Source organism: Silene latifolia, chromosome 4 (assembly GCF_048544455.1).
Source record: "Silene latifolia isolate original U9 population chromosome 4, ASM4854445v1, whole genome shotgun sequence".
Taxonomy (NCBI): domain Eukaryota; kingdom Viridiplantae; phylum Streptophyta; class Magnoliopsida; order Caryophyllales; family Caryophyllaceae; genus Silene; species Silene latifolia.
This window is the reverse complement of record NC_133529.1, coordinates 8,847,442-8,861,254: the sequence shown is the minus strand read 5'-3', so window position 1 is coordinate 8,861,254 and position 13,813 is coordinate 8,847,442.

Sequence of the window (13,813 nt, the reverse complement as noted above, 5' to 3'; positions counted from 1 at the left end):
GGGCCTGACTTATGGATTGTAAACAGCACAAAGCACGTTCTAAGTTGGGTCATCGACTTAAACTAATTGATTTTGCATTGATTTGGCATCATTACTAAAATTCTAACGTGATAATTCTTGGAATCTTATACATGAAAATAAATTATGCTTTGACTTTTCTAATTTGCCCCTCAAACTATGCAATGCTAATAATATTATTTCGAAAATCTCAGATCACAATATCTCGAATCACAATTAATTACCCCCAATATACAATATCTTATATCAATTCATCAAAGATAAAATCCGAAAAAATAACATCATATCATTTAAGTACTCCTAATATATTATGCAATATTTACAACATATCAATCCCCATTTTATCCCCTTTATACTAAAAGATTAACACACGTAGGAAAATCCCGCTCAACAATTCCTGCTCAACATGAATATTGCGCTCAAGTTGCAAATTATACGGTATATTTCTTTCTAATATTACGCTCAAGCTGCAGGGACCCACTATTGTATTCTACCGCTCAAATCTTCTCTTTCTAATATTACGCTCAAGTCTTTTAACATCCGTAGTATATCGTTTTTTACCGGTTTACTTTATAAGATTAATACGCGTTTTATTTAGAGATCTGATATCTTATTTAATGTATTATTAATGTACTAAATTAGATGCATGTAATGATTTAACATTATAGGATATTATTAACAGTTTAATATTATACTTAGTACATCCCCCTTAAACTAAAAGAATAAGAAAACTGAAAATTTTCCCGCTTAAATGCTTTTAACTAGAAATTGGGCCTAACTTTGTCTAGATATGTATTGGACCTAATTAATGGTCTTTATGTGTCAAAGTATCTTATCAAACACCGCAACTTTTATAGTTGGGCCAAATTTATTTTTTTATTCATTATTATCTCATTAGTCAAATATATGTATTTTAAATGTCGTAAATTTTCTATTTAAACATATGCAGATTTACTCATATTATTAAAATGAGTGTGTGCTTTCACTTTTTTATTCTTTAAATTTCTTACTCCGTTTAAATTGTTACTCCGTATACTGTAACAAAAATTACAAAATTAGTTAAATGCTTCAAATGCGTAAAAATAAGCATAAGTTTTTGTAATTAAACTAACAATCTTCTTTTTTTAATCATAAACTTATTCCGAGTAAAAATGTAAAATTCGTTCTATTTTAATTCTTAGTATTTTTACACATTAACAATTGTAGATAATTACAGATAAAATTCAAAGTTCATTTATATATTATTATTAGCTCTAATTGTTAAGTTCTTTCCACATGACATTCTAAAATACCGTGCATTCGCACGGGCCCTGTACTAGTTTGATATGGACACAATACTTAAGGAAAAGTATTAAAATAGGAGTAAAAGAGTTGTGTGGGGTTGATGATAGGAGAGAGGGATGAATTATTAGTAGTTAAATAAAGAATTATGGGGCCAAAACATAAAGGAAAGTAATAAAATAGGTGTAAAAGTGTTGTGTGGGGTTTAGTGATAGGAGAGAGAAATGAATAAAATAAGAGTAAAAGTTACCAAAAAAAGAAAATGAAAACATTAGTTGAATAATCTGTTTCGGAAAAGTGAGAACATTATAGTGACTGGGAGGGAGTAATTTAATAAACAGTAGATCTTATGATTCTTTTCTTATTCAAAGACATTTCTTGTGAGAAAATTATTGAGAAACTTGGTAATATAAGGGGATGAGTTGATGGGGGATTTATTCTAATGACCAGCTTAGATACGATCTCGGGTTTTGGACAACAAATTGTCGGTGCTTTTGGCATTCAATTCCATCTTGAAAGATGATTCCTATAGAAAAAAAAATAGAAAAAGAGAGAAAATATATACTCCCTCCGATCTAGACAGATGGTAATACTTACTTAAAATGGATGAACTACACCAATGGTAATAAACAATATTTGGCATGAAAAATAACTAAATTACCCTTACATTCACTACATATTTACAACTTTACCATCCAATCACCCGCTCACCAACCACTTATTTAATCCACCTAAACTTAGAGCTGATCAAAAGCGGGCTTGGGCCGAACATGGGCCGGGCCTAGCCGCTAAAAAAGTGTCCGACGGGCCGTATTTTATAGCCCAAGCCCGCTCAGCGGGCCATTTTTCATTGTCCGTACCCGCCCACTTCAAGATAGCGGGCCGGCCCGCGGGCTTGACTAAAATAAAATACAAAAATTAGTGTTTCTATTAAAACACGAGTTTGTTATCGCTACATCCCCTAAATCTTAACAATTGTCTTTAAAAGTTTACCCTTAGAAAAGTATACTAATTTTCAAAAGATAAGCTTACTAAAACGTCATTTCAACCCTAATTATTTTACGATCTCTCTAATCACTCCCTAATCATTCTCTAATCTCTTTGTGTGTGTAATTGTCGTAATCCTTGCGCATAATCTCTCATCCTAATGTTGGAAAGTTTCATTCCCCATGTCATTTATGTTCTTTTAGGGTTACTGTATATATGGAATTTGGGGAATAGGGGGAATTGTGCAATGTGTGATTGTGTTATATGGTTATTGTATAGGAGAAGACTTCATAGAGGAGCCTTTCTGATTGTTCGGTTTCCGTACTGCTGTTGATTGCTAAGGTAGGGTTTCCCTACTCAGTTCTGTTTAATTAATTGGAGATGTTGTGATTGTACTGTGTATAATTATTGTTATCTGCTGATCATCGGAGGTTGGGTGTTGTGGAGACGTTGTTGGTGTGGTGGTGTTGTGACGGTTGTGGTGTTGTGACAGCTGTGATGTTGTGTGTGTGTGGTTGTGGTGGAGTCACTTGCGGGAGTGGCTTCACACCCTAGTTCACCCTCCGTGGAACCCGTCACGGGAGGGGATGTGCACATTAAGGGACAGGGATTGTTAGTCGCTCGTTGATGAGCTGGACTATGTGGGGATGGGTTGCGGTCACCCACTGGCGGCGAGGATTACCTGTTGCGATGGATAATCTGGCAGGGCTACACACTTCGGTGTGTGGTCGGTTACTGTGTGTGAGATCGATGATCAGCTGGTGGTAATGTTTATTGTCTTATATTGATTGAGTAGTACTGACCCCGTGTTGTTGTTTTGTAAAACCTGCGGTGATCCATTCGGGGATGGTGAGCAGATTGTGACAGGTGATACATTTATTGAGCTTGGGGCAGTCATGGGAGAGTCACCACGCTGGATTAGATGACACCATCACGAGCCTTAGTTATTGTTTTGGTAGTTGTTGCCCTTTGGATAATTCGTTTATTAGATTTTGGAGACTATGTAACTTTTATAACTACCGTATAGTACATTAATATATGTGTTTGGACTGTTGCTTTTGATATATACTAACCTCGGGCAACCGAGATGGTAACAACCTTTCATGCTGGGGTAGTCCTAGTAAGGTACCTTGGTATGAGGGGGTGTTACAAAGTGGTATCAGAGCCGACGATTCCGGCACCTAAAACAAATGAACCCAATGAACTTAGGGAGTCTAAATAAAATGAACCCGGGAGAGTTGTTTGAGTCGCCGCAAAGACTTGGGAGACGTCCCGAAGTCGCATTAAGGCCCTTACGATCTCAAGCCGGTCACATGGGGGGAAACTGTTGTATGTTTGAGTCATGTGAGTTTGATATTTATAGTTTGAATCTTGTGCATGGTTGGATGAAATGATGAAAGAAGTGGAATGTGATGGTTGTTGAAAGATGCATCGAGGATTGTTGACGTTAAACTTTGAGCATGAATATGTTGGCATGTTAAGTGTTGGAACATGGTAAAATATGAAAAGTGAATTGTGAAATTGTATCTGGTTGATATTGAGCATGAAGAATGTGATCATGTTACCTGTTTAATACAATGTTGAACATAAAGTATGGTAGTGGTACATGTGCATATGAACATGATGATTTTAATGCTTGATTGTTGGTAGAAGCATGTGATTAAGGTCATGCGTCTATATATGTGAATGTCGTGTTTAATTTTCATGTGAGTATGATAAGAGTTCACTTGTGTACTGGTTTCTTGGAGTTTTGAGTTGTTGTTGTTGCTTTATGCATGTTCAAATTGTTTTGGTTTAGGAAATTTGATTGGTATGAAGATCGATTACGGAAGGGTTGTCTTAAAACTGTCATAAGTCGAGTTCTAGAAAAGATATTATTGTGATTCCAAGTTGAGGTGATAGCTTGTCCTCTTACGATTCTAACGATAGGTCACACGCCCAGAATGACCAAGTAACGAGTGAGATATGACTGTTTTACGAAAACTGGACGTTGCTGAGAACTGCGCCGATACTCGACCGAGTAGTCCCTACTCGGCCGAGTATCTTTTATACTCGACCGAGTAATCTCTCTGTGATAATACTGTTTAGCGTCTGGAGTCGTGAACTCGGCCGAGTAGTCTTATACTCGACCGAGTATGGTCTACTCGGTCGAGTATTCCCAATACTCGACCGAGTAATCCTTCTGCGACAATTGAGTTTGCTTCTGGAGTCGAAAACTCGACCGAGTAATATAGTTACTCGACCGAGTACCTTGTACTCGACCTAGTATGTTATGTACTCGACCGAGTACCTCATTGGGCGGCCACTTTGAGTCGGTGGCTATGTTCTTACTTTTGTTTTGAGTCGGTGGCTATGTTCTTACTTTTGTTTTGAGCCGGTGGCTATGTTTTTACATTGTTTTGAGTCGTAGGGTATATACACATGTATGTTTTGAGTCTTAACGCATTCTTTTATATGTGAGACGGTCTTGATACGTAAGTTACCGGAAGTTATAACATGGAGAATGATGGCTTATGAGGGACATGTGTTGGGTAAGGAAGACATGTGTTAATGTGGTTGTGAAGGATAGTGGAACAAGAAAAGCGTAGATTGATGAGCTAATCAAGACAAGGAGCATGTTTTGTGGGATATGATGAGTGATATAGTCGTGGGTTGAGTAATATAAAAGTAAGTGCATATGGGCAAGGGTGATGTAAGTGTAAAGAAACGTGAGAATGAAAGACTGAGATGAGGGATACGAATAGTGGCGTATTGGGAGGTGTAAGGATTTATGGAGGGAGACGGTTTGGATTGAGTTGCTTAAGGTTATTAGTGATAAAAGGTCGCTATAGAGAGATGGAAACGAATAGTGTATAGTGAGGTCAAGTTATGCCGCGATGAGTAGACAGTGGTTGATTTGGGAATTTGGAATATCAAGGGGTGAGCCTAGTGTGTAAATCCTTGGGAAATTAACGGTATGAGGTAAATTTTTGGTCTTCTAGAGATACGAAAGGGAGATACGACTAATTGAAGAGTAACTGTTAGTGTGTGGACTTGATGGTGACAAGGGAAGTGAGAAAAAAGATAAGAGAGGATAAATGATAAGAAGAATGATAAGATATTGATATGAATTAAGGGAATTAGAGTTGTGGAGCTATGGAAAAATAAACAAATTAGTAAAGAGTTAGGTAGGAAGAGAAAGGAGATGAATTATTAATTGGTATTATTGAGTAAAAGGGGGGAAATAAGGATGGAAGTAAGTTGAGAGAATGTTGACCGGAGTTAAGGAGCATGAAGGTAAGAAATTATGGAAATGTACGATAGTCTCACTAGAGGGTGTGAGTTAATGATTATATAAGAGAGTAGGACGACATGTTAGCCGTGAGTTTCGAGGTATTAAGGGAATAAGGAGCTTGTAGAGTGTTTGCACGATCTGAGATTTTGGTGGAGAGTTAGGTAACGATATGATAAAGGATAGAATTGGGAATAGTGTTGAGGTAAATCTTGTTGATGGATTGGATGTTCGTTATTTGGGATGATAACCAAAGAGATAAAACGGATTGTTATATTAATAAGTGATAGTAAGAGAGTAGTCACATGAAGGATGTTGGTGTCATTGTAGTGTCTCTAGTGGCTGAGGATGGTGTTACTTTGGGGGAGTTAGTTGTTCTAATGAGGTTGATTTTGTGGAGGTGGTTAGTATGTTTAGTTGTGAGGAAGTATAAGATGTGGATATACGAGGTGTTCGCTGGAAGTTAGGTACGATGTTATGGCTACATTTGCCTTGAGGGGTGATAATTGTGTGTAAGAGAAGATATGTTAGGAAGGGCACCGAGTTAAGTCCTGGATAAGAGATATTCATTGTCAAGTGGTAACTTACGTGATCAGGATTGACTAGTTGGATGTGATTATGGGTCTATGATGTGTATAAATGTTTGTGTGAGGTTCTGACCTCACGAGAAGCGGTATGGTGTGATAGTCATAAAGTTGTTATATGAATGTTTGTGATATATGTTGGGTACGCCAATCTAATGGAATGAGGTTAAAAAAGTAATAATTTGATTGATCTGGCATGGATAGTTAAAATCGTAGGTGTATTGATGATACATGTATATTCCGTGAAAAGGTATGGATGATATGCATGAGATTCTTCTATGTTTATTCCGTATAAACTGTTGTGTTATGGTCGAGTAAAGCAGTTTTGAGTAAGTTCTCTTGTCCGGAGAGTTATACTAAGTCAATGTTTGTGGGAATTATATGTGGGCGTGATGTTTATCGATGTGGTTGTTGTTCCTCGGGTGGTGATCCGGGCATGGTACTTCGTATTGTGATGCGGGCATTTTCGCGCTGCGGTGCGGCTGTTGGTGGCGGTGTTGCGATGCCGTCACCGGTTGTGGTGGAGTATACGGGGTGGTTACGATTTGAGTTTCGAAAGTACAGACCAGTTATGCACAGATTGTTGTTTTGTTGCTGTTGTTTCTTGTGAGTTTCGATTAGACATGTAGACTGTTGTTTTGTTTGTTGATGTTTCTTACCAGTTTCGGTTTGGGAATGAGGGTAGAGTATGATATGAAAGAGAGTTGTATATGTTTTCGTTGTTATCATGGTATAGTGATATTCTGTTGATGGGAGACAGTTGTGATAGGTTGTTACAGTAATTTTGATCTTGTTCTAGATGAGGCTTTGGTAGACATGATAATGATCTGATATATGCAAGTGATTCGTAGAACATGTGTGGTAATGATCTGATATATGCAGATGGTTCATAACTCTTTGTTGAGGCAGTGAGTGTAGGGTGTTGGGTATTTAGTGTCGTGTTAAGTTATGTATGAGTCTTGCGGTAATGAAAGAAAGGAACTTGAGGATCTAGTGTGAGTGTACGTAACAAGTGTGGATCGTGAATTATGCTTTTGGCGATAACAGTTTTATATAGTTTATATAGAGAGGTATGTCGTGTTGCGGTAATGTGGAAGAGTTAGAGTGTTTGTTATGATCAGGATTGTGTGGTATTGGTTAGATGGAGTGCAGAATGAGTTGAGGTATGAGAACTGTTTAAGTAAGAGAGCCTTGGATATAGGAATAGTAAGTGTTTAGATTATAGGCGGGTATCTTTCACATGTGGTGGTGATGAAGATAATGAGAGGTATAGCTAAGGATCTAGTATTAGTGAGTTACGAGGACGTAACATGTGTCTTAAGAGAAGTAGGATGCGGCAAAGAGCGTTTGAGGGTTGTGCATGTCGTAATATTATTGGACGTAGAGTGTTGGTGTAGCATAAGGAATGGATGGGTACATATAGTGGTTGATAGTGTTAAAAGGCCATGGCTGTGCTTGTAGTAGTTCGATGTTTAGGAGTGTGAGAATTTTTCGATAGTGTTGATAAAAGTGGATGATGATATTTATGAGTTCGAGAGTTTTGGCAGCTGGATGATGATGTTGATGAGTGTGAGTAAACTTCGAGGACGAAGTTCCTTTTAAGAGTGGTAGAATGTAACATTCCGTTTTGATGGTTGATCTTCTTTTGTGGATTGTCTTGGTATTGAGTGCTATTGAGTGTTATGGAAGTGAGACAAGATTGGAAACATTATTTTGTGGTTATTCGATAATGTTATGGAGTCAATATCGAGAGGATATGTTATCTAGTAAGCGTGGTTAGTGGAGCTAGTGTTAGGTGTCCATGTTTTATAGGTTGGGTTGGAACTTCGGGGACGAAGTTCTTTTTAAGGGGCGAAGATTGTAACACTACGGATTTTCATAAGCTAAATACTCGACCGAGTAGAGCCTACTCGACCGAGTAGTGTCAAGGGTGTAGTTTGTTTGGGTTCTGCCGAGGAATACTCGGCCGAGTATGATGAATACTCGACCGAGTAGAGGATACTCGGCCGAGTATTTCCTATACTCGACCGAGTATCCGGTCGGGCGAGTAATATTTCAGCGGTTTGATGCGGGAGTGTTTGGGGTTGTTTTATATTCAAAGGCAGTTTCTAAAACGTCATTTCAACCCTAATCATTTTACGATCTCTCTAATCACTCCCTAATCATTCTCTAATCTCTTTGTGTGTGTAATTGTCGTAATCCTTGCGCATAATCTCTCATCCTACTGTTGGTAAGTTTCATTCCCCATGTCATTTATGTTCTTTTAGGGTTACTGTATATATGGAATTTGGGGAATAGGGGGAATTGTGCAATGTGTGATTGTGTTATATGGTTATTGTATAGGAGAAGACTTCATAGAGGAGCCTTTCTGATTGTTCGGTTTCCGTACTGCTGTTGATTGCTAAGGTAGGGTTTCCCTACTCAGTTCTGTTTAATTAATTGGAGATGTTGTGATTGTACTGTGTATAATTATTGTTATCTGCTGATCATCGGAGGTTGGGTGTTGTGGAGACGTTGTTGGTGTGGTGGTGTTGTGACGGTTGTGGTGTTGTGACAGCTGTGATGCTGTGTGTGTGTGGTTGTGGTGGAGTCACTTGCGGGAGTGGCTTCACACCCTAGTTCACCCTCCGTGGAACCCGTCACGGGAGGGGATGTGCACATTAAGGGACAGGGATTGTTAGTCGCTCGTTGATGAGCTGGACTATGTGGGGATGGGCTGCGGTCACCCACTGGCGGCGAGGATTACCTGTTGCGATGGGTAATCTGGCAGGGCTACACACTTCGGTGTGTGGTCGGTTACTGTGTGTGAGATCGATGATCAGCTGGTGGTAATGTTTGTTGTCTTATATTGATTGAGTAGTACTGACCCCGTGTTGTTGTTTTGTAAAACCTGCGGTGATCCATTCGGGGATGGTGAGCAGATTGTGACAGGTGATACATTTATTGAGCTTGGGGCAGTCATGGGAGAGTCACCACGCTGGATTAGATGACACCATCACGAGCCTTAGTTATTGTTTTGGTAGTTGTTGCCCTTTGGATAATTCGTTTATTAGATTTTGGAGACTATGTAACTTTTATAACTACCGTACATTAATATATGTGTTTGGACTGTTGCTTTTGATATATACTAACCTCGGGCAACCGAGATGGTAACAACCTTTCATGCTGGGGTAGTCCTAGTAAGGTAACTTGGTATGAGGGGGTGTTACAACACTACCCAAAAATCAAACCTTAAACATGTAATTCCTCTAAACTACCCTCACCAATTTCCCCCAACAAATTAGCCTTAATGAGAATTAATTAGTGAAATTACCCATACCGGGTCAAACCGAGTCCTAGAAGAAGACTACTCACTAATCATGTTTCTAAAGGCAAGATAAACAATAAAGATGGAGTCTTTAAGCATAAACATAGTGGGAGGATGAATTCTACTTCTAAACATGCAACAATCCAACAATAATGATGAAGAAAGATAATTTAAACTAATAATGAGGATGATTAAACTAAAAGACACAATCTTTAACAAAAACAACTCAAAGATTCAATCTTTAACTCAAGTAAATCAAAGACTAAATCTTTGGGTGAAAATAACAAGGATGAACAAAGGAAAGATGAACTAGAGTGAAAACAACAACAATCAAACAAAAAGGAAGTAACTTTAACCACAAGCAAGGTAAATATTCAAAAATAAGGGAAGTATAAACTAAGGAAGTATGAAATTAACAACTAAAACAAAGAAATAAATATGAGAAAAGGAAATATACCAACAAAGAAGAAAGGAAATAACTTGATTGAATTGATTTCTTCACAAAACTAAGAACAAGGTGAGATCCAATGTTCTTCCCAATTTTCTCTACCTAACCAATTTTTGATCCAAAAACAAGTGTTATCAAAGTTGTTCTTACAAGGTTACCCCTTTTCTATATATATCATGGGCTTAAAAACATCAAAATACAAACAATTCTCAAAAACAGCCCGGTTACTATTCCAAGCCGGTGTATCGATACACCGCCCGCCTCTTAGTTACACCGGCTGGAGGAAAGTTACACCTCCCGCTCACAAAGTTACACCGGCTGGCCAAAATTACACTGCTCCTGATCACAATGCACAGGCTAGCGAAAGGAGATACACCGACAAGGCTAAATGAGATACACCGACTACCCTTGAGTTGCACCGCGCTTGATCACAATACACTGGCTAGGGGAAGGAGATACACCGACAAGGCTAATTTGATCCTTGAATACCAAATGTTGATCGGTTTTGCATGGGGAAGCGTGCAACACTACAAAAAGCTTAGCAAATAATCCGGTGAGACCTATTTAGGCAAATTAATCATAAACTCGAGTAATTATCAATTAAATGCACCAAAATTAGGACTAAAACAAGGATTTTTGACAAGAATGAAAGGGCGATAACGTAGTTATCAGAGGGGAGGTAGCTACCGGAGTGTGGTGGAGTTGATTGGTATAATAATTAATGAGGTTATTAAAAGGAAGTATTATGAGAAATTGAATGAATACACTAACTCGTTAGTAAGTTCATTTGTAGTAGTGTGAGCATGTGACTCTGCCTCTTTCGAATAATATCACAGCAGTACGAGGTCGTTTACATTATATGGATTATGTTGGCAAAGCACTATTACAAACTCACTCTTAGATTTTATATTTGGCAATTTAAGTAATCACAAACTAGTAAAGATTCCGTACAATGCGCGGTATATATAGAGTATTTATTTTTTAGGGTGTTATTTATAATGGAAAACTAAGTTATTAAAGGTGTATTTTTATGAAATGTATATATTTTTTTTTACCATAAATTAAGGATTTCATTTTATAAATTTTCTCCAATTATTATTTTTTTTTGTCATAAAGTTAATGGTAAGAATGTGTCAAGTTATTCTCTGAAGTTATAATTATTGCATTTAATGAAAAATTTACCAGCTTATAGTTAATAGTTTAACATCAATTTTATTTTATTTTGGTGAAAAAATTATAATTTTGAATTTAATTATAAAATTAAAGTTTAATTATAAGTTTATATTTTAATTAAAAGATAATACTTTAAAGAAAGAAAGTTTTACTTGTTTCTTTATTTAGATAGAAGCATTTGGAGGAAAAACTAAGAAAAATTTTATTCTCTTAGTAGTAAGGGGGATGGGTACAAGTGTGAAGTATACAATCACTAAGGAGTCGTTTTGTTCGCTACAGGAATTAAAGTTCCAAAGAAATAACAATTCACATGATTTTGCAATTCACATGAAATGAAAAAAAAAAGTGTTTGGTTGGAATATGGGAAGTGAATTCCATTGGAATTTTCACTTACCTAGGAGGCCTAGGTAAGCAACTTCCACCCATTATGGAGGAATTAGAGTTCCTATAAAACTTGAATTCATTTGATTTGGGGCAAACAAACAACCCGCAAAAATCACATGAATTGTTATGTTGGGTAAATGTATGAGCTTGCACATTGCTTCCCTTCTTGGCCCATGAACTGAAGTTTACTATGAAATATACTGATTGGGCTTTATGGTCCGTTTGTTTTGGGACTGAACTTTTTGGACAACTTTGAATTATTTGTATCTACTCTCTTTTGCTGTGTTTTGCTCTTTTGTGGGGTGGGCCGGGTGGGTGGTTCTCATTTTTCAAGTTTGTAGTACACCTAAGGGTGTGTTTGGATAGCAAAAGTGGAGGGAAAGGGAGGGGAGGGAGAAAGAGGGAAGAGAAAGGGATGGAAGGGAAGGGGAGGGAGAATGGAGGAGGACATTTTCCCTCCAAATCTTGCCTTTGTTGGAGAGGAAATAATTTGGCTTAGAGGGGAAAAGTGGAGGGATTCATTTTCCTTCCCCTCAAAATCCCTCCACCTCTATTTTGCTAACCAAACAAAGGATTTATCATCTCTTCCTTTCCCTCCCCTCTCTTTCCCTCCAAATCCTCCTATCCAAACAGACCCTAAAGGTGTTAATTGGGTTGAATCAAGTTATGTTATATCGAGTTTGGAACATATCGGGTCAGACTACTCTTTCGGGTCGAGTTGGGTTAAGGCCAGGTCATTGTTGGGTCAGGTTATTTCGAGTCAAATAATGTGTCGGTCGTGTCGGGTTTAGGTAGGGTCTCTATCAGGTCCATTGACTTTATCGCGTTACTTCAATTTGTGAGCATTAAGTTTAGTTTTCAAATATTATTTTGTTATTAGGTCAATCGTAGCAATTTAAATACTAAGTCGCTCTCATTTTGACCAATATTATGCTTAATAACTGTCGGGTCAATACCGGACGGGTTGGGTTTTGGGCACTTATCATCGGGTCGTGTTAGGTTACGGGTCGTCATCGGGTCGAATCAGTTTCTGTATGCAAAATTCTCGGGTTATGTTGAATCGGGTTTGCTTGGGTTTCGGTCGAGTCAGACTTGCAAGCTCTAAATACTCTTGTGTAATCAAGGAACAATGGTTTAGGGACAAGTAGTATGTGCTAGATAAGTTGGCCAACACAAATTGTTGTGGGGGATTTTAAACACCATTGATCATAATTCATAAGTCATAACAACTCCCTTCCTCTAATTGAAATAAATTTTCAGAATGGACTATTACCGTAGAAAATATGAGCCCAGAACGAACCGTAAGTCTGTAACCCTAACAAACTAGACTCTCACAATCGGATAAGAAATCTAGATTTTGACTAACTAATAAAGAGGTGAAGGTATGTATTGAAAAGTTTTTATTCGGACACCAAACTTTCCTCCCTTTGTAGCGCCCTTTAGTATTGTATTGCATGTATCTTTATCGAATTAGCTAGTGTCCATAACCAAGCATATGTGGTATTGTTGACACCCGTGTTGCACCTTCTAAGAACCACTCGATGATCCGATGATGATTGAACTCTAACATACTTAGGTGAGTATGAGACATGTTGATGGTCTATAAAACGATTTTTAACCTTGCTCAAATAGATTTTTAATATCAAGATCATAATCAATATCTCATTAATGGGGCTAAATAGAGTTCATTTCAACATCGTGTTAGAAACCGTTTCTGAAACCCAAAGCCATCAATTCCCGAGTCATAAATATATATCTGGCCATAAGTCCCTTGTTTGCACGTTAAGTAAAAATTTTAGGAAATATTATCGTAACTTCTGAATTTTATCTTTCTTTTTTAAACCCTCTTCAACACGTAGAACACAAGACATTCATGCGTTATAGACGTGACTACTCCCACTCTAGTAATTCCATGAAACTACTAACTCAAACTAATTCAATTATATGGACAACTCCAATGATCGAGCTACTATTGAACATGCTCAAACTATCACTCCTTCAATCACAATAATAACATTGTATGTTCATGTTCTTTAATTCAAAAAGGGCAAATCTCTTACTTTATCAGGGGAGTATGTAATTGGAGATGACAATCAGGTGGGCAGAGTCGGGTTTAACTCGAGTCGTTTCGAATTGGGTTGTTGTAGAGTCGCGTGTCTTCAGGTTATTGAATTTGAACGTTCAGGTCATGTCGGTTGGGTCGGGTCATATCAGATCAAGATGTATTTTGGTTTTCGGCTGAACATAGGGTCTGTTTGATCGATTTTCGATTAAACTAGCCGAGTTGAGTCATTAAACTTTTTTTATTTCAGGTTAGATTGTTACTTTAACTACCATTTCTTCAGTCACAATAGCATTAG